We start from the raw sequence: 17,965 nt of genomic DNA on the forward strand, positions 1-17,965 counted from the left end.
CACAGCCCAGGATTAATTTGGACAGCCACTTTCTCGCAGCTTGTGGTTTGTGTAGCACACTTGCATTTATTGCTTGGAAGAAATAAGCAGGATGCATGACCTCAGTGTGCTGTGAGCTCAGATGTACCAAAAATGCCCAACTGTGCTCAGCTGTTTGTTTATCCTGGCCTGTCCCATCTCTCTTGTGATACTATAGATTTGTTGGGTTCACTCTGATAGTGCAGTTACGTGCATTTTTAACTTAAAATGCATCCCTGAGTTTATCCCTACCCAGCAGAACCTGTAGTTGTTTTTATAAGTCCCACGGAATTGCTGGATCTGACCCAGCCTGTGAAGCACATGGTTTGCTGTAGAAGGATGATGTGAGTCAGTACGTAAAGTAAAGTGGGTACCTGAGCTTGGGCTTAAAGGTGGACTTGTTAACCAGTTTTTACTCTTTGTGTTTTTAGATAATATGAAGTGTTGAAAGGCTGCATGAATCAAACTTTATAACATCTGTAAAAGCCATGCTAGTAACAGGATGAAAAGGGCTTTAAGATTTTTATCTCCAAAGGAGAATTAACTTTAAAGAATGCGTAATGTGAAGACTACCAGAAGGGTAGCGATTCCTAAACAACTTCTTACAACAGGAGAAGGACATGGATCTGTTGGAGTGAGTCCAGAGAAGGTCACGGAGATGATCTGAGGGTTGGAGCATCTCTGCTGTGAGGCCAGGCTGAGAGAGTTGAGGTTGTTCAGGCTGGAGAAGAGCAGAATCCCAGGAGAACAGAGCAGCTTCCAGTGCTGAAAGAGGCTCCAGGAAAGTTGGGGAGGGGCTTTTAAGCAAGGCTTGTTGAGGCAGGATAAGGAGTAATGGTTTTAAACTACGGCAGGGCAGGTGTAGACTGAATATAAGAAAGAAATGTTTTGCTGTGAGGGTGGTGTGGCACTGACCCAGGTTGCCTAGGGAGGTGGAGGATGCCCCATCCCTGGAAACATTCAAGGTCAGGTTGGATGAGACTCTGAGCTGCCTGATCTGATTGAAGGTGTCCCCGTCCCTGGCAGGAGGGTTAGATAGGATGACTTCTAAAGTTCCTTTCCAACCCAAAGCATTCGATGATTCTATGATTTATTTGCCAGCTCTCATTTGGGATATCAAATAATAAAAGGATGAGGCGGTGATGCCCTCTGCCCAGCATGATGCTCACGCTGGCCGTGCTGGCCACGATGCTGTGCCCACCAGTCCTGGGAGAGCCTCATCCAGGGTGGAACACGGCTTGGGAAGAAGCAGGGGAGCTTTCCCTGCTGCCACCCCCCCAGTCAGCACTGGTGGATCTGCTGCGGCAGCCCCAGCGAGCTGGTGATGAGAGATGAGTTTGCAAAGAGCACCGCAAAGGGACTAATTAAGGTGAGCAATTTGCCTTTGTTTCCATTCCTCATGGCAGCCTAATTGGAAGGCAGAGGCATTTTCACTTGGGGAAGGATTAATTTTACCTGATAAATGCTCTGGTCTCAAATAATTTTTGGTAGACTTCTGCACTGCTGTTACTCAGCGAGGAGGCGGCTCCGACTGCAGCCCAGCAAGGTGCTTACACGTGAGTCTGGGAGTCGACGTCTGAGTAGCTCTGATTTAATAAGAAATTCTTAAGTTAGTAGAAGCTGAAGAAGCTTCTTGGCTCAGAGTTTTGCTCCACTAATCCTCAGTTAACTTCTTCAGGGCTGTACACAAAAGCAGTGTCCTACAGCAAGGATATGGGTCTAGAGGAGGCTACAAAGATGGTCTGAGGGGTGAACCCCATATGAGGACAGGCTGAGAGAGCTGGGATTGTTCAGCCTGGAGAAGAGAAGGCTCAGTCATCAAAGGGGCTCCAGTGTGCCCTTGGATATCAAGAATCCTAGATAGATTTCAGCAAAAGAAAAGCAATCAGCCCCTCCAAGACCCACGCAGATGGGGACAGCCACTCAGAGCTGGTTACCCAACACAGCTTTCCGAGGAACAGAGGTTTTTAACTTTGCTTCCTGGCTTTAAACATAAAATTAGGTTTTCTTCAGTTTTTTTTCCTCCTCATGTGAGAAGTTCATGGAGAAGCCATCTCCGCTGTTTCCCATAGAAGCATCGTACACAATTTCAGACCGATTTGGCTGAAGGCATGTGTCTGACAGAAAGCCACGGTCATAATTTCTCAGTCCTAGCTAGGGATGCCGAATAAATCTATATCTCCCTGACAATTATATCTTTGCAAAAGCTTTGGAAAAAACAGCTGAAAAGGGAACTTATTTATGAGCTTTCTTATTAGAGGAAAGTCCTCTGGCAAGGCGCACAAAAGCAGCATTTCATGATGCGCCTCTCGGATGCAGCAGCTGTGGGAGGCTGGGTAGAAACGGCTTTGTATTGACAAACTTATTTTAGAGGGAGTTCTTCTAACAAAGCCTCCGTTTGAGTCATTTCATGGTGGATCTGTAAAAAGAGATAGGAAGAATGTGTTATTTTTCATAAAACCATTAAGGCTGGAAAAGCCCTCTCAGCTCATCCAGTCCAACCATCAGACCAGTCCCACCGTGCTGACTAAACCATGACCCCAAGTGTCACCTGTACACAATTCTTGAACTCCTCCAGGGATGGAGAATTCACCACTCTGTCAGTCAAGAAATTTTTCCTAGTGTCCAATCTAACCCTCCCCTGGTGTACATTGGCTTAAATGCTTGTGTTGATGGCACGCTAAGTGGCTCACAAAGGAGCCCCTTTTGCAGGAGCTGGTGGATGGGAGCGGGTACCAAGTAGTTTCTCATTTCTGATGACAATAAGGAATCACAGGATGGGGATAATGGAGAGCAGCAACTTGTCATGTCAGAGCTTCTCCCAAAGCGCTGCCCCTCTCCCTGCGTGCCCACCCGTGGAACGTGGGTCTGCAGAGGGGCTCATCTGAAACCACAGCGGCTCCTGGGAATTTAATGACTGGTGAAAGGGATGGGTGACTGGGAGAGTGAGCAGGGCTGATTAACAGCTCCTAGGAGTAACGCTGCAAGTGAAACGGGAAGGGTTTCCAAAGTCATATATGAGATTAATTAGCGTTGTGTGTGATTCGGTTACACAGGAGAGCTGAAGCCTCCAATTTTACTGCATGTTCCATGTTCGTGGCTTCCCCGTAGCCAGGCTGTCAGAAAGGAGAAATGTAGCTTAATTCAGTTTCCTCTTTAGTATTTCTATATATAGATACAGGAATATAGGATGTAACCCTTGGGGGACCTTTATCCACTCCTCCTCTGTTTGTCCTACTTCTAGTAATTAGGTTTTCCAAGTAGGTGCTTATTTACAAACTCCTCCTACAGTGAAGGGCTGTAAATTATGCAAAAGGTAGTTTCTGGTGTTTTTTTAAAGGCATCCTTAAACCTGAGCAGGTGGCTGTTACTTGTCACCAGAATTAAAACCTGATTTCTATGCCATAGAATCACAGCATGGTTCAGGATGGAAGGGACCTCCAAGCCCATCCAGTCCCACCCCTGCCATGGGCAGGGACACCTCCCACTGGATCAGGGGCTCCAAGCCCCATCCAACCTGGCCTTGAACCCCTCCAGGGATGGGGCAGCCACCCCTGCTCTGGGCAACCTGGGCCAGGGCCTCCCCACCCTCCCAGCAAAACATTTCTGCCTGAGATCTCATCTCAATCTCCTCTTTTTGGGCTTAAAACCGTTCCCCCTCATCCTATCCTTGTGCTCCCTAATCAAGAGCCCCTCCCCAGCTTTCCTGGAGCCCCTTTCAGTGCTGGAAGCTCTAATGCAGGAAATGCAGCCAAATGCAGATAGGGTTTGATCTGTGCTTAAAAGAGAGCAGGAAAAGCCTTGCAGTCTTTGTTCTGGCCCAGGCTGTGTGGTGTGGAGTGGTGGTGAATGCCTTTTCATAGCTCCTGCTGAGAGGCTGGGCTTGGTTGAGCCTGTGCAGCAGAGAGGGTTTGGAGGTGGATGGAGTGATGCAGTGTGAACAGGGGCTGGGGGCAGAGAGCCCAAGGGAACCTGCAGCAGCCCTGGCACAGCAGCTGCTGCTGATGTGCAGTGATGTGATGTTTGAGGGGGAAAAAAAAAAAAAAAGATTCAAATATATAACTAGTTCTATCTGTTTGCCTCACAGCATTTCTGTGGATTAGAATCCCATGCTTAAATGGGAAAATCATAGTCTTGGTTTGATCTTTTGACCAGGATGGTATCTGGGATGGTGAAATGCTAAAGAGGATTAGAGAGGCTGTGAGGATTTAAAAGTAATAAAAGATTTCAGTTGTTTATCAGCATCACACAGAGGCTACACTTTTAAATGCAATAAACAATTGCTGTTTGTTGAAGAAGACAAAAGAGAAAAGCGACTGCGATGGAGTTATGTGGGTGGGGCTGCAGATAAAGCTATTGAAGGGCTGTGTTGTGACAGAGATGGAGTCAACCTAAATCATCCCCATAAAAGGCAGAAAGTAATACTTATATATGATAGTAATACTTGAGAAGAGGAGCTGTATGAAGCAGCGTAAGGCAATTAAGGGATCAGATAGTGCAGCAGAAATGCTTGCGGAAAACAAGGATCCCGAGGGATGTGCCAGGCAGGAGGCTTCAGGTGCCTCGTGCCCTTCCTGGACCACTCTCAGCACCTTCTGCCCTTGCACATCTCCTTCCAGCTCTGCCCCCTCCACAGCCGGTGCTGCAGAAGGAAAGCACAAGTGAAAAGGCACCTCTCCAAAAAGTGTGCATCCCCCCTAAAGGAGGGAAATGGAGACGAGCGTCAGGACCAGCTAATTACTGGTGCTAATTAATTACTAATTTTGCAATTAACAGGGCTCAAAAAATTTCTGAGGAGCAACCGGCTGGGAAACTGATAATAAAACTCTTCTTATGGGGATCAGAAACTGGAGGGCAGCAGTCAGTGAAGGCAGAGGAGAGGATGCTGCTTTGTTCAGGAGTGTCAGTTAAATGCCTTGGATGCCCAATACTCTCTTTTAAAAGTGACTTTGGCACCACGACCTGGTGTTGCAAATTGGCTTGTAAACACTGTTAAAGCCTGAGCCTGGATTTCCCCTTCTTACCCAGAAAAGTGACAAGGGAAACCTCTTCAGGGGAGGGAGCTGAGCCCGATTCTCAAAGCCAGTGCAGGGCATGAGCATCCAGGGAGAGCTGTACTGGCACACAGCTCCCACCCAGGGGTCCCTGTGCAACCCATCACCTCTGCACTAGGGCATCTCTTCAAGGATAATCATTTAATTAGGCCTTCAAATGATAGGGAATCTGCTCCATATTAGCTGCTTCTGTGCTTAATTATCTTTATTCCTACTCTGGGTTTGTTCAGATTCACCTTGCAGCCTTTGTCTCTCGTTATCACTTTTTTTTACTGAATTAAAGAGCTGCCTGGTAGCAGAATCACCTCCCCGTGCTGGCACCAAAGAATGCGGTGAAATTGGCTGTTACTATTCCCTTGGCTAAATTAAAAAGGCCAAGTGCCTGTAACCTGTCTCTCTGTACAAAGCTGACTTTGTAGGCTTCAAATCACTCTCGCGAGGCTCTGAACCTCATCAGGCTGCATCCTGGTGCCCCGGGGCTGGGTGTTATGGTCTTGGTAATGCAACACCACCTCCGTTCCTTCAGCATCCCCAACTTAGAACCCTTCTCAGCCACAGCTGCCGTGTCCTGTCTGGCCCACGCCTGCAGTCTGCATTCACCCCGGTGCTTCAGTTCTTCAGAGGATCACAGCTCCCTGGAAAAAAAACAGCATCATGAATAAACATTATGAATAATTTTCTGAGGAAGCATAACTTTACCAGTGACTGTAAGGAAAGGGGCAGCATGGGAGCATTGATTAGCGTATTTATGCAAACCAGCCTTGATGAGAACCATCTTGATGAAATAGTCATAGGTTGATCCATTTTAATTTCATGTAAATGCCTTGTTTTCTGGAGCAGCTCAGTGCAGTTAATTGCAGATGTTGACCCATGACCTCTAGCTCTGCAAACCTCCTCTCAGGTTGAAGGGTGCAAAGGTTCCTTCTCACAAGAGGGCAGCTCTTGCGCCTGCGCGGGTCTCTCTGCTGCAGCCTGCGGGTCACTGGGACGTGGTGGTGCTGAGCAGGACAGTTGTCTTGCCTGAGGCTTTGAAATGCACTTCTAATATCAGTGTCTGGTGGGTTAAAGATATTTCCGTTTGATGTCTCCTCTAAAAGGTTGAGTTGGTGGAGTCTCCATCCATTGAGGGGGTCAAAAAACATATAGAGGTGGCAGTTCAGGATTTGGTTTAGCAGGCACGGTGGGGTTGGGCTGACAGTTGGACTGGATGATCTTAGAGATCTTTTCCAACTTTAATGATTCTGTGATTCTGTACTTTTGGGTTGCTTCTAGACTTTTGCTTACCAGAGCTTTTGAAGCTGGTAGGAACGTGTTTGTGCTTTGCTACTCATTGATAACTCACCTGAAATGCATGACAGAGCCTCTGGGCAGGACCGAGATCATAGAATCACCAGGTTGGAAAAGACCCACCGGATCATCGAGTCCAACCATTCCCATCAATCACTAACCCATGTCCCTCAGCACCTCGTCCACCCATCCCTTAAACCCCTCAGGGAAAGGAACCTTCTCTGAATCCCGAACACATGCCTGGCATAGTTGAGGCTCTGGAGCGAGTCCAGAGAAGAGCAACAAAGCTGGTGAAGGGGCTGGAGAACAGGCCTGATGAGGAGCGGCTGAGAGAGCTGGGGGTGTTTAGCCTGGAGAAGAGGAGGCTGAGGGGAGACCTCATTGCTCTCTACAACTCCCTGAAAGGAGGTTGTGGAGAGGAGGGAGCTGGGCTCTTCTCCCAAGTGACGGGACAGGACTAGAGGGAATGGCCTCAAGCTCCACCAGGGGAGGTTCAGGCTGGACATTAGGAAAAAATTTTTCACAGAAAGGGTCATTGGTCCCTGGCAGAGGCTGCCCAGGGAGGGGGTTGAGTCACCTTCCCTGGAGGGGTTTAAGGGATGGGTGGACGAGGTGCTGAGGGACATGGGTTAGTGATTGATGGGAATGGTTGGACTCAATGATCCTGTGGGTCTCTTCCAACCTGGTGATTCTATGATTCTATATCACCCTCTCCAGCAGTGTTGGATATTTTTTTGCCAACTGTAAAAAAACTCCAAACAACCAAACCAACCACTCTATACATTTTTAAACAAGTCATGCCCCTGATTTCAATAACATTTGGTAGCAGAGGATTAGGGCTGGTTGTAAGTGTTAGGGAAAATAATCATTTTATTGCCCAAAGTTTGTAGCCTTTTTGATTAAATTATTTTCTCATTCATTTGCGATCTTTTGTTTATTTTCTCCCTATTCTTTAAACTTAGTTTTAAGTTGTTGTTCTTCAGGTGAGTACATAGGACATTTTAGATTCTGTTAGTGCCAGGTGGCCCTACAAGTGTTTGGCACAGAGAACACCTGTAGTTTTAACATTTTACAGCTTAAAGATACAAAGAAAAGCAGGAGGAGTTTCTTGGCAGATATTCCCTGTGGCCGCAGCCCCTGCAGCCCCTACCCAGGCACCGCTGGAGCCCAGCACTCGAAGCTAAGCTCAGTCTTGCTCTCACCCCATAGCCTTTTGCACTCCAGGTCTGCTCTTCTGGCCTGGAGAAGGAGGCAGCAGCAAAGCCCAGGCTGCTGTTAGTGCCTCTGAGATCCCTGCTTGTGGGCATAAAATAATTTTTTATGACAAAATGATGTATTCCTGGTTATTGTATCTTATGCTTTAAATGGACAAAGTAAAAGAGAAATGGCCAACAAACTAGACGTGATGAAAAGAGAGAAAATCTGCTAGGAAAAAAATATACCTTATTTTCTCTCCAAAATAAATCAGCTGGGAAAATGCTGAGTCAATAAAGTCCCCTTTCAGGGAGCGTCCTTATCTCTGTTCAGGAGATATATTGTGTGTATGTTAATTGGCCTCCTGGCTGTTCTCTTTGGGCTGGAGTGGCTGCCTTTTGAATTCTGTTGTAGCACTGTCTGCTGCTTCTTTGCCTCTTTATGTCTGTCTTTTAAAGGAATAATAGCTAAAAAAGTCCTGAGGTTTTCAGTATTTGCAGAGGAGCTTGTGCTGTGCATCAGCAGCCAACTGGTCCCCTAAGGGCAGGGCTTTGAGTTGTTAGCTGCAGCCCTCTTCTCTGTCACCTTAATCACAGAATGGTTTGGGTTGGAAGGGACCTCAAACCCATCCAGTTCCACCCCTGCCACGGGCAGGGACACCTCCCACTGGATCAGGGGCTCCAAGCCCCATCCAACCTGGCCTTGAACCCCTCCAGGGATGGGGCAGCCACCCCTGCTCTGGGCAGCCTGGGCCAGGGCCTCCCCACCCTCAGTGTGGAGAATTTCTTCCTAATGTCTGATCTAAATCTCTCCCCCTGCCAATTTAAAGCCATTCCCCCTCATCCTATCACTCGAGGCCCTCATAAAAAGCCCCTCCCCAGCTTTCCTGGAGCCCCTTTCAGCCCTGGAAGCTGCTCTAAGGTCTCCCTGGAGCCTTCTCTTCTCCAGGCTGAACAACCCCAACTCTCTCAGCCTGGCCTCACAGCAGAGCTGCTCCAGCCCTCGCATCATCTCAGTGGCCTCCTCTGGGGCCGTTCCAACAGTTCCATCTCCTTTTTTTTATTGGGGATTCCAGAGCTGGTCACAGGACTGCAGGTGGGGTCTCACCAGATCGGAGCAGAGGGGCAGGATCCCCTCCCTCACCCTGTTGGCCACGCTGCTCTGGATGCAGCTCAGGACATGGTTGCTTTCTGGGGTGTGAGGACACATTGCTGGCTCATGTCAAGTTTCCTATCAATAAGCACCTCCAAATGATGCTTTCCATCAATTTTGTAGAGGTAGATAAACCTAAGTGGTTCTGGTGCCACGCAAGTATTCCCAGCACATTTTTAGCTCTATAATGAAGCAGCAGAAGGCTTGGCAGGAGTTTAGTTTCTCTGCTAATGAAGATTAAAAGTGGAAATGGCCATTGCAGGGAAAGCAACTCGTAGTGAAAATTTAGAAAGAGTTGAGAAAGAAGGCAAACTCCATTTTGCTAAAAGAATCAGAAGCAATGCAGTGCACTTCCGACAGCACGTCGTGTTTTATAGCGTGACATCTATGATTCTTCTTGAAAAGCAGACCTGTTGACACAGGACTTGCCAGTCAGAGGCCACTGTGTGCAGGCTGGGATGGCAATTTTGTGTGTTCTTGGGCTTCTCAGGTTCTCTAGGGATTTTCACAGCAAACTCAAGGTGTTGACTTTGGGCTTGGTGGGAAGCGCAGCAGCAGAGTCAGCAAAAGGTTGCATGATTCATCTCCTAGAAATAAAATCATGGAGTTTTACAGCTCAACGAAGGAGGAGAATACAGTTTTATACCAGTTAGAAGTGCTGATTTAGCTCTCTGCAGGCAGACGTCCCGCTGAAGGCTCAGCTCCTCGTGACCGTTGTGTGTGGTTGGATGCAGTTTGTGCTAAATGAAGAGGCTAAGTCGAGCTGTGCAAAAGGGAAACTGCTTTTGACATCAAGCCCCACAGAGATCTCTCTGTTGGAATCCAACGGTAAACCTAGCACTGCCAACTCCACCAGTAACCATGTCCCTAACCACCACATCCACGTGGCTTTTAAACCCTTCCAGGGATGGGGACTCCACCTCCAACCTGGGCAGCCTCTGCCAGGGCCTGAGAACCCTTTCTGTGAAGAAATATTTCTTAATATCCAGTCTGACCCTCCCCTGGCACATCTTGAGGCCGTTCCCTCTCATCCTGTCACTACTTACTTGGGAGAAGAGACCAACACTTTCCTAGCTACAATCTCCTTTCAGGGAGCTGTAGAGAGTGATGAGGTCCTGCCCTCAGTAACTTCCAGAACCCCTGGACTCCAGACCCTTCCCCATCTTCATGAATCTTTGTGCTTCACCTACTCAAGTTCGAAGTAAATTGGTAAATGATCTAGTCAAGCAGTGAAGGTTGCAATAACAACAGTGCTTTCTTCTGGAGCTGTGCTCTGATCAGATCCAGCAGGATCTGTATTTCCGATCTTCCCTGTTTCTGGATTCCATTACATCTTTGCAGGCAAAGCCCATTGCTCCTCCCTGCAGGCAGGTTCTGCAAGGGGTCACTTCAGATCCCTGTGTCACCTGCCTGCAGGTTCAAACTTCTCTAATGTTCAAGAAAACTCATCAACAAAAATAGAAAACTCAGTTTTCACCTTTCCATGGATGGGCACAGTAAAGAAACGGGTCTCACAGGCTCTTTTAGATATTTTCTGCTGGGAATATTTTGTTCCAAGCTGCACACGGGCGCTCCACTGAAGAACAAATCACGCTATTAGACTTGCACTTTAATCTTCCCTTTGGGAACACAGAGCTTCCTAATGCAATCTTGATGGTACTGAAAAGCATTATTATAATTTTAATGCATATAACAAATTACCATTGTCCCCTATTTGCAGAGGTGAAGGAAGATATCTTTTATGCATACGATAATGTAGGAAATTTTCTTCTTGTTTATCTTGGTTCAGACCTTGCCCTGCTGCAGTGAAACCTGTTTTTTAGAGTAGATGTGCCCTGGGTGATCGCTGTGAATTAGAAACTTAAAATATGCCCTTATGAGTTAATTGGCGGAAGGCTGTATTTTGTGTGTTACCCTGGACTTCATGATAAAAGAAGCTCAAATAGGATTCCCAGGCCGTGCTGAAAAGCTTAATTTGCACGTGGAATCAAAAGTTAGTGCTTCCTAACTGCATGCAGTTCTTGCAAAGGTCTCCAAGCACTTGGCTGTCTCTGAAATCCCCTCTCTGCCTGCTCCTCCAGGAGCCTGGAGCTCAAATTCCATTGCAGCCTTTCCTTGAATGTTGGGAAATGCCCTTGTTTCCCTGCTCCTGGTGCATCCTGGCAGGTTACAGAGCCAGGGAGAGCCCACATGCAGGTACCTGCGAGTGTCCATCGTGGGTGTTGAGGACACATGCACCAAGGCCACAAACGGGTTTTCTAGTGTCAGGCTATGAGGAATGAGTGAAAGAAAAGGATCTGCAGGAGTTTCTTGTGTGGGTACAGGAACACTGAGAGAGGGAAGTGTTTGTACTTCATGTGGTGTTATTCTGCACGGTTGCTGTAGGCGACCTGTAGCCTCTGGTGGGGAGGTAAAAACTATGTTGTAAAAGTGGCTTTGAAAATGTGCTGATGTGAGGATGTGGTGGAGCCACAGCAGCAGCTCAGGTGGGGACTGAAATGGGGCTTTGCTTCTGATTCCATCCTTTTTATGCTAAATACGCATGTTTACATTGAATCCAAGCTGCAGGAGAGTTAGCGGGAAAGAACCATGCCCTGAGCCCTATTTCTGTTTTTAAAAGCTCTATCACTCCACTAAATACACTATATTTCAGCTCATGTGGCTTGGCTGCCCTTTGAGTTTCTCACAAGCCAAACTTTGTACCTATAGAGGAAGGAGTGATAAGAGCAGAGGGTCCAGGGAACCCACGCTGCTATCGGGTCTGTGCTGGCAGAACTGTGCCAGGCTCGATCCCCCATGAAAAGAAAGGGAATAACAATTGTACCTCAAAATATTGGGGTATAAAGAAAAGGGTAAGTAGGTATTTAGACTTTTCTCCTAACTACTCCCCTCTCTTCCCTAATTCCTTGTACTTGCCTGCGTCTCCCAAGTAACACATGATGGGATGAGAGGAAATGACCTCAAGTTGCACCAGGGGAGGGTTAGATTGGATATTAGGAAACATTTCTTCATGGAAAGGGGTGTCAAGCCCTGGCAGAGGCTGCCCAGGGCTGTGGTGGTGTCCTCTGCCCTAGAAGGGTTTAAAAATATGTGGCTGTAGCACTTCAGGACACGGTTTAGCAGGCACGGTGGGGTTGGGCTAATGGTTGGACTGGATGAGCTGAGAGGTCTTCTCCAACCTTAGTGATTCCACGATTCTGCATGGAAGAAGGGGAAAAAGAAAGCTGTGTTGTACGAATAATGTGGATTAGGAGCAAGAAATGGGTGGGAACTCTGTAAACATCCAGTTATGAAATATGACCCGACTACATCTTTATTTTGGCAACACCTTTCTCCTTCGAAGACAAAATCTATACTTTATATAGGTTAGTGATTTTTATATTTAGATTTAGTCTCTTTTCAAAATAAGCAAAGTTACCAAAACCCAACTGGCACATCAGTGATGCCTTGTGTGGAAAAGAAGTGGCTTCTTTTAGGGAAAAAACCCTCTCCCACCACCCCCACTTCACTACGTACCAGATAGGCTCAGAAATGTGACTTTGAACTCTCGTGTAGCTTAAACCTGAAATGAGAGATGTCCATGGAGAGGGGAGTCACCTGCAGGACAGCTTGGGAAGGTCTGCAGTGGCTGCTCAGTTGCAAGCATTTGAAAGTAAAGGATGAATGTTCCTCTGCAAGTTGCACTCTGTTCCAAACAGGTCACGATTTAAAAAGGTTGTACAGTCTGCACACTTGTCAGTTCTGATCCAGTGATTTATTAACCCACAGTTACGGGAAAGACCAAGGATATTTGTGGGTCGGTTCTGCTTGCTTGGAGAGCATCTCCCTCCTTGTCTGTTTTTCTGGGAGGAAGGGTGGTGGGAGGAAGCCTGTTGCCAGTACGTGCTCTCTCTGCAGTGTCTAGTTCGTTACGGAACACATCCCTGAGGAAATCAGTGCCCGAGCATTGCTGTAGCTGTTGCCAACTGGCCTGACAAAGCCTGGTTAGAAATGACTCTGGGAACAGCCCTGCCCTGGTATCCTCAGTGATGAGAGGTAGGGGTACGCCGGAATTTCATCAGATCAGCTAATCTGTAGTTCCTAGAGTCTCTCAGCGTATGTTCTCCTAATTCATGTCTCCTCTGCCCCGCCTGACTGTTCAGAAACCGTCCTCCCTGGGCCAATTTACTCCTTGATAAAAGAGCTGGCAGTTCATCGCTTGCCTTGCCTGTAATTGCTCTCTGTGGCTTTGGGGTGCTGTGAGCATCTCAGGGCCTTAAATACCAATGTCCTCAGTAACACAACCTATCGAGCTTCTGTATCAAAACTGACAAGAAATACAAGGAAATACAGAAAAAAACCCATAAGTGTGTCCACAGAAGTTGCTTGAAGTAGAATTGTGGGTGGGGTGAACTGCCAGCAGCCCTTTGGTAACATGGATTTGACATCTGGAGACTGGGAGAGACTCCTTCATCCCCTGGAACGGGCTGGGGGCACCAGAACAGGACAAAATGGGCTGGAAATTTCACCTTCAGTGATGCCAGCAGTTTGGGGAGGGGTGTTAAAGAGCAGGAAAGCAGCACCGGGCAGTGTTGTTAGCCGCTGTGAGGTGGCACAGGGAGCCACAAGCAGCTCATCTACCTCATGCAGGTACATGTTGCAGCTTCCCATGCAGGTGATCTTCGGAGAGAGGGTGTGTTGGAATGCACTGGTTCCACCCAGTCTTGCACAGTGCAGCACTAAAAAAAAAACACTTCATGATATCAGTGAAAACCTTAATGTGGATTAAAAGCTGGGCAGAAGGCAGGTCTCAAAAAGAAAAGCGTGCAAGGAGGAGACATATCAGTGAGGGATAATCTTAGGATCCTTACCCATTTTAGGGCTCTTTTGGGTTTTCTTCGCTGGGCTGGAAGCACACATTTTGTCATACAACAGTCATGAAGCAACGAAAGAGGAATCTTGCACGTGGGAGCAGCCAGGCACCCAGGAGATGGGCTGGTCCCCTGTGCCCTCGGAGTCAGGATTGATATAATGAGATCATGTTTGACAGGTGCCAAATGATGTCACATCAGTCTCAAAATCCACAAACAACTGGTTCTTCACTTAATCCCTAATTAAGTTTTTCCATTGACAGTGAGAATCTTTCCCGATGAGCCAGTCTGGGTGCTGGTTTCGGCACTGTGTTCCCCCAGCTGCTCCCCAGCCCTTTCTGCCATCCCAGTTTCCTCCAGTTCTCCTGCAGGACCACAGTCCCCACACCTCCTGGTGCCCCTGCCTTTCTCCAGTGCTCGTACCCTTCCTGAGCCGTAATGCTCTGACATGCCATCGGCCCTGGGGAGCACAGGAGCATCTCTTTGCATATCTGACACATCACACCAGCTTTTGTAGATCCTGCTACATCACTTTTGTGACAAGATGACATTATTAACTCATGTTCAGTTTGTTTTCAGCTGTCACCATTGCTCCTTTTTTTCCATCCTGCTGCCTAGCAGGCGATCCCCATTCTGGTATCTGAGTATTTGTTTTCCTCTCATTTGTATGGGCGCTTGTCTCCGTTGAATTTCATCTCTTTGATTTCAGACCATTTTCCAATTTATCAGGATCACTTTGAATTCTAATCCTATCTGCCAAAGCACTTGTAATCATTCCCGCACTGATGTCATTCACAGTTCCCTCACTTGTGTTGCTGAAATCATTAATATTTAATAGAAGCACAACCAGTAGGGTCTCTGCTTGATAGTATTTAATATGTTCTTTGCAAGTGAACCATTTGTAGCAGATTTTTGCATGTGTTTCTCAGTCCCTAATCTGTTCTCACAACCAGCTGCTAATGATTCAGATAATGCTTTGGATAACTTAGTATTTGATGCTAAATTTAGATCCGTGACAGTAACCTCAGGTTGGTTTCTCTAATGTCTTCTTCCTACTCGCTCGTGTGCTGCCATCCTTCTAAGACAAATACTCTTTGTCTTGGTCCCTGATGGAAAAACACATTCAGGCTTTTTCATGGCATTTGATGTGCAAATTCTTTGTTGATAAACACTTTATATTTTGCCATCCACCATTGCTACTCAAAGTCCTGTACCTTTGGGAACAGTTTTCAGCTGAAAGAGGGGAGATGGAGATGAGATCTCAGGCAGAAATGTTTTGCTGTGAGGGTGGGGAGGCCCTGGCCCAGGTTGCCCAGAGCAGGGGTGGCTGCCCCATCCCTGGAGGGGTTCAAGGCCAGGTTGGATGGGGCTTGGAGCCCCTGATCCCGTGGGAGGTGTCCCTGCCCATGGCAGGGGTGGGACTGGATGGGCTTTGAGATCCCTTCCAACCCAAACCATTCTGTGATTTTATGTCAGTGGGTGAGAAAACCTGCAGCAGCCAGCTTGGAGGCATCACAGTTCCATCCTCCTGGCTGATCTTCATCTGCCCAATATCTAGGTTCGAGGGGTGTTTTGGGGCAGTCTCAAATTACCCAGAGGATCTGTGCAGTGCTGGGATAGCTTGGCCTTTGTAGAGTGACTTGAATGGGAAAATTTGGCTTGCATTTACTGATAGCTAATATTTAACCTTTTTGGGGGGTAGTCGGACAAAAAGCTTTTTATGCTCTTTTTATGTCCGAGATCAAAGCTCGCTCATTTAAACGACTCCCTTGATATTGCATTTTATCCTTTGGGCTTCAGAAGCGCATTACACATAGACAATTCCTGCTCTGGCTTTGAACTTCACCCCATGAATTCCATGATCACAACACTAGTACACACTTGGGGCGAGAACAGCCCTACCATTTTCTTCAGGATAATTCCAACAAAGCGCTCTGGTTGCTGGGTGTCCGTAGTGAGCTGCACAAGGAGCTGCTTTAAGACTTAGGCAATATAACAGCATGCAAGGAAAAAGTCGAAGGAAGAGAAAGGGGTGTTGGTTGACAGTGACTGAACATGAGCCAGCAGGGGCCCAGGTGGCCAAGAAGGCCAATGGCATCTTGGCTTGGATCAGAAACGGCGTGGCCAGCAGGGCCAGGGAGGTTCTTCTCCCTCTGTACTCGGCACTGGTGAGACCGCTCCTCGAATCCTGTGTTCAGTTCTGGGCCCCTCACCACACGAAGGATGTTGAGGCTCTGAAGTGAGTCCAGAGAAGAGCAACAAAGCTGGTGAGGGGGCTGGAGAACAGGCCTTATGAGGAGCGGCTGAGAGAGCTGGGGTTGTTTAGCCTGGAGAAGAGGAGGCTGAGGGGAGACCTCATTGCTCTCTCCAACTCCCTGAAAGGAGGTTGTGGAGAGGAGGGAGCTGGGCTCTTCTCCCAAGTGACAGGGGACAGGACGAGAGGGAATGGCCTCAAGCTCCACCAGGGGAGGTTCAGGCTGGACATTAGGAAAAAATTTTTCACAGAAAGGGTCATTGGTCCCTGGCAGAGGCTGCCCAGGGAGGGGGTTGAGTCACCTTCCCTGGAGGGGTTTAAGGGATGGGTGGACGAGGTGCTGAGGGACATGGGTTAGCATTAGATAGGAATGGTTGGACTTGATGATCTGGTGGGTCTTTTCCAACCTGGTGATTCTATGATTCTATGAAATTAGCACCCATTATATGTCTCCTCCATAGTCTGGAGGGTGTGTGCTGTCGATCCAGTCTCAGACCACTCTTCTGGGCCAAGCAGTGGCCTCGTCTGACTGTTGGATGTTAATGTCCTGGCAGAGCATCACTGGCTCAGCAATGATGGGAATGCTGGAGAGGAGACACTGTCAAGCAATTTTCATTGCTTGGGTGGTCCTGGTGCTCAGAGCAGGTGGTGCGGCAGCACTGCTCCCATCCCAACATCTGCAACCTTCTCCTCATCCCTTCCACTTTCACCTCTGGTTTACTTGCCATGAGCTTGTTGGGGAGCATCAGCCAAGGAGCAGGCACCGCGGAGAGCTCACAAATTGCATCACAGCACCTGTTGTGTTAACGTGAACTCCTCCAGATGGTCGATACCATGCTGGGTCCCTCATGCCCTTGGCTGAACCAGGCAGACCCTGAGATGTGCACCCCACGCCCTGTCGCTCCAACCACGGTGCTCGCAAGGTCCGTGCAGGAGTCACCAACAGCCGCACCACAAGGATGCTGGTGGGTGGGGAACCGCAAAGCGCAGCCCCAGTGATGAAAAAACAAAGTCTTATTCTCCTTCCTTTCCAAAAGATCCCTCTGTCAGTGTGAGGACCCTGGCCAGCAGGAAGAGAAAAATCGTAAAGCGAGTGATCAAAGAGCTGTGTGGGCAGATGGGCTTGATGCTGTGACGAGATCAAATGTTACACATCAAGGCGCCCATCAGAGAGCCGTGTTCAAGGGAAAACAGCTGTCAGCACATCGCTTGTTTGTTCCCCACACGGATGCTAAATCTGAGTGACAAGACCATCATCCACATCCCTCCTCAGCACCTGCCTGGGACGTGCTGAGCCGTCTGAGCATCCGCAGCCCTCCTTCTTCCAGCACAGTTCTTGGGCTGCGGCAATTTAAAGCCATTTCTCCTCACCCTATCCCTGCCCTCCCTGATCCAGAGCCCCTCCCCAGCTTTCCTGGAGCCCCTTCCAGCACTGGAAGCTGCTCTAAGGTCTCCCTGGAGCCTTCTCTTCTCCATGCTGAACACCCCTAACTCTCTCAGCCTGTTCTTACAGCAGAGCTGCTCCAGCCCTCAGATCATCTCTGTGGCCTCCTCTGGACTCCAGATTTCTGAGGCAGCTTGAGCCAATATATTGATCAATGCCCTCTGCATTGGAACCTATCTTTTTCCTCAAAGATGTGAGTTAGAGAAGAAAACCCCTGTCCTGGAGTACCTGTCCCCCTCTGGGAGGGGGTGCAGCTGCCGTGCCGGTGCTCTCTTGCCTGGGACAGCCCAGGACTGGAAGGTTTCTCACCTGGTGGCCCCCGATAAAGCATCTGGTGCTGTAGCAAAACCACACGAGGATAAACAGCCTCTCCCACCAGTGCCTTTTCTATTGCTTGAGTCGGTAAAGATTTCTTTCCTGACATCAGATCTCTTATTTAATCATGCAATATATTTGCCAGCGCATCATTAAGCGTAGATTTGTATATCCTTAAATTAAATTTAGCTACCAGGCCTGAGTTATTTCCTTCCTGATTACCCATTTGGATGAAACAACAGCCATTAATCTCGCTGCCTTTTGCTGGTGCTCAGCTCTTCCAGTTTGCCACAGAGTGCTTGGAAGAACAGAGCGCACACTGGGTTCCTTTGTAAAAGGATTCCAGCTTGCCATTCTCTTGCTTTGTGCTCAACCTCTGCGGATTAAACAGCCCCTG

Source organism: Phaenicophaeus curvirostris, chromosome 5, assembly GCF_032191515.1.
Source record: "Phaenicophaeus curvirostris isolate KB17595 chromosome 5, BPBGC_Pcur_1.0, whole genome shotgun sequence".
NCBI classification, from domain to species: Eukaryota; Metazoa; Chordata; class Aves; order Cuculiformes; family Cuculidae; genus Phaenicophaeus; species Phaenicophaeus curvirostris.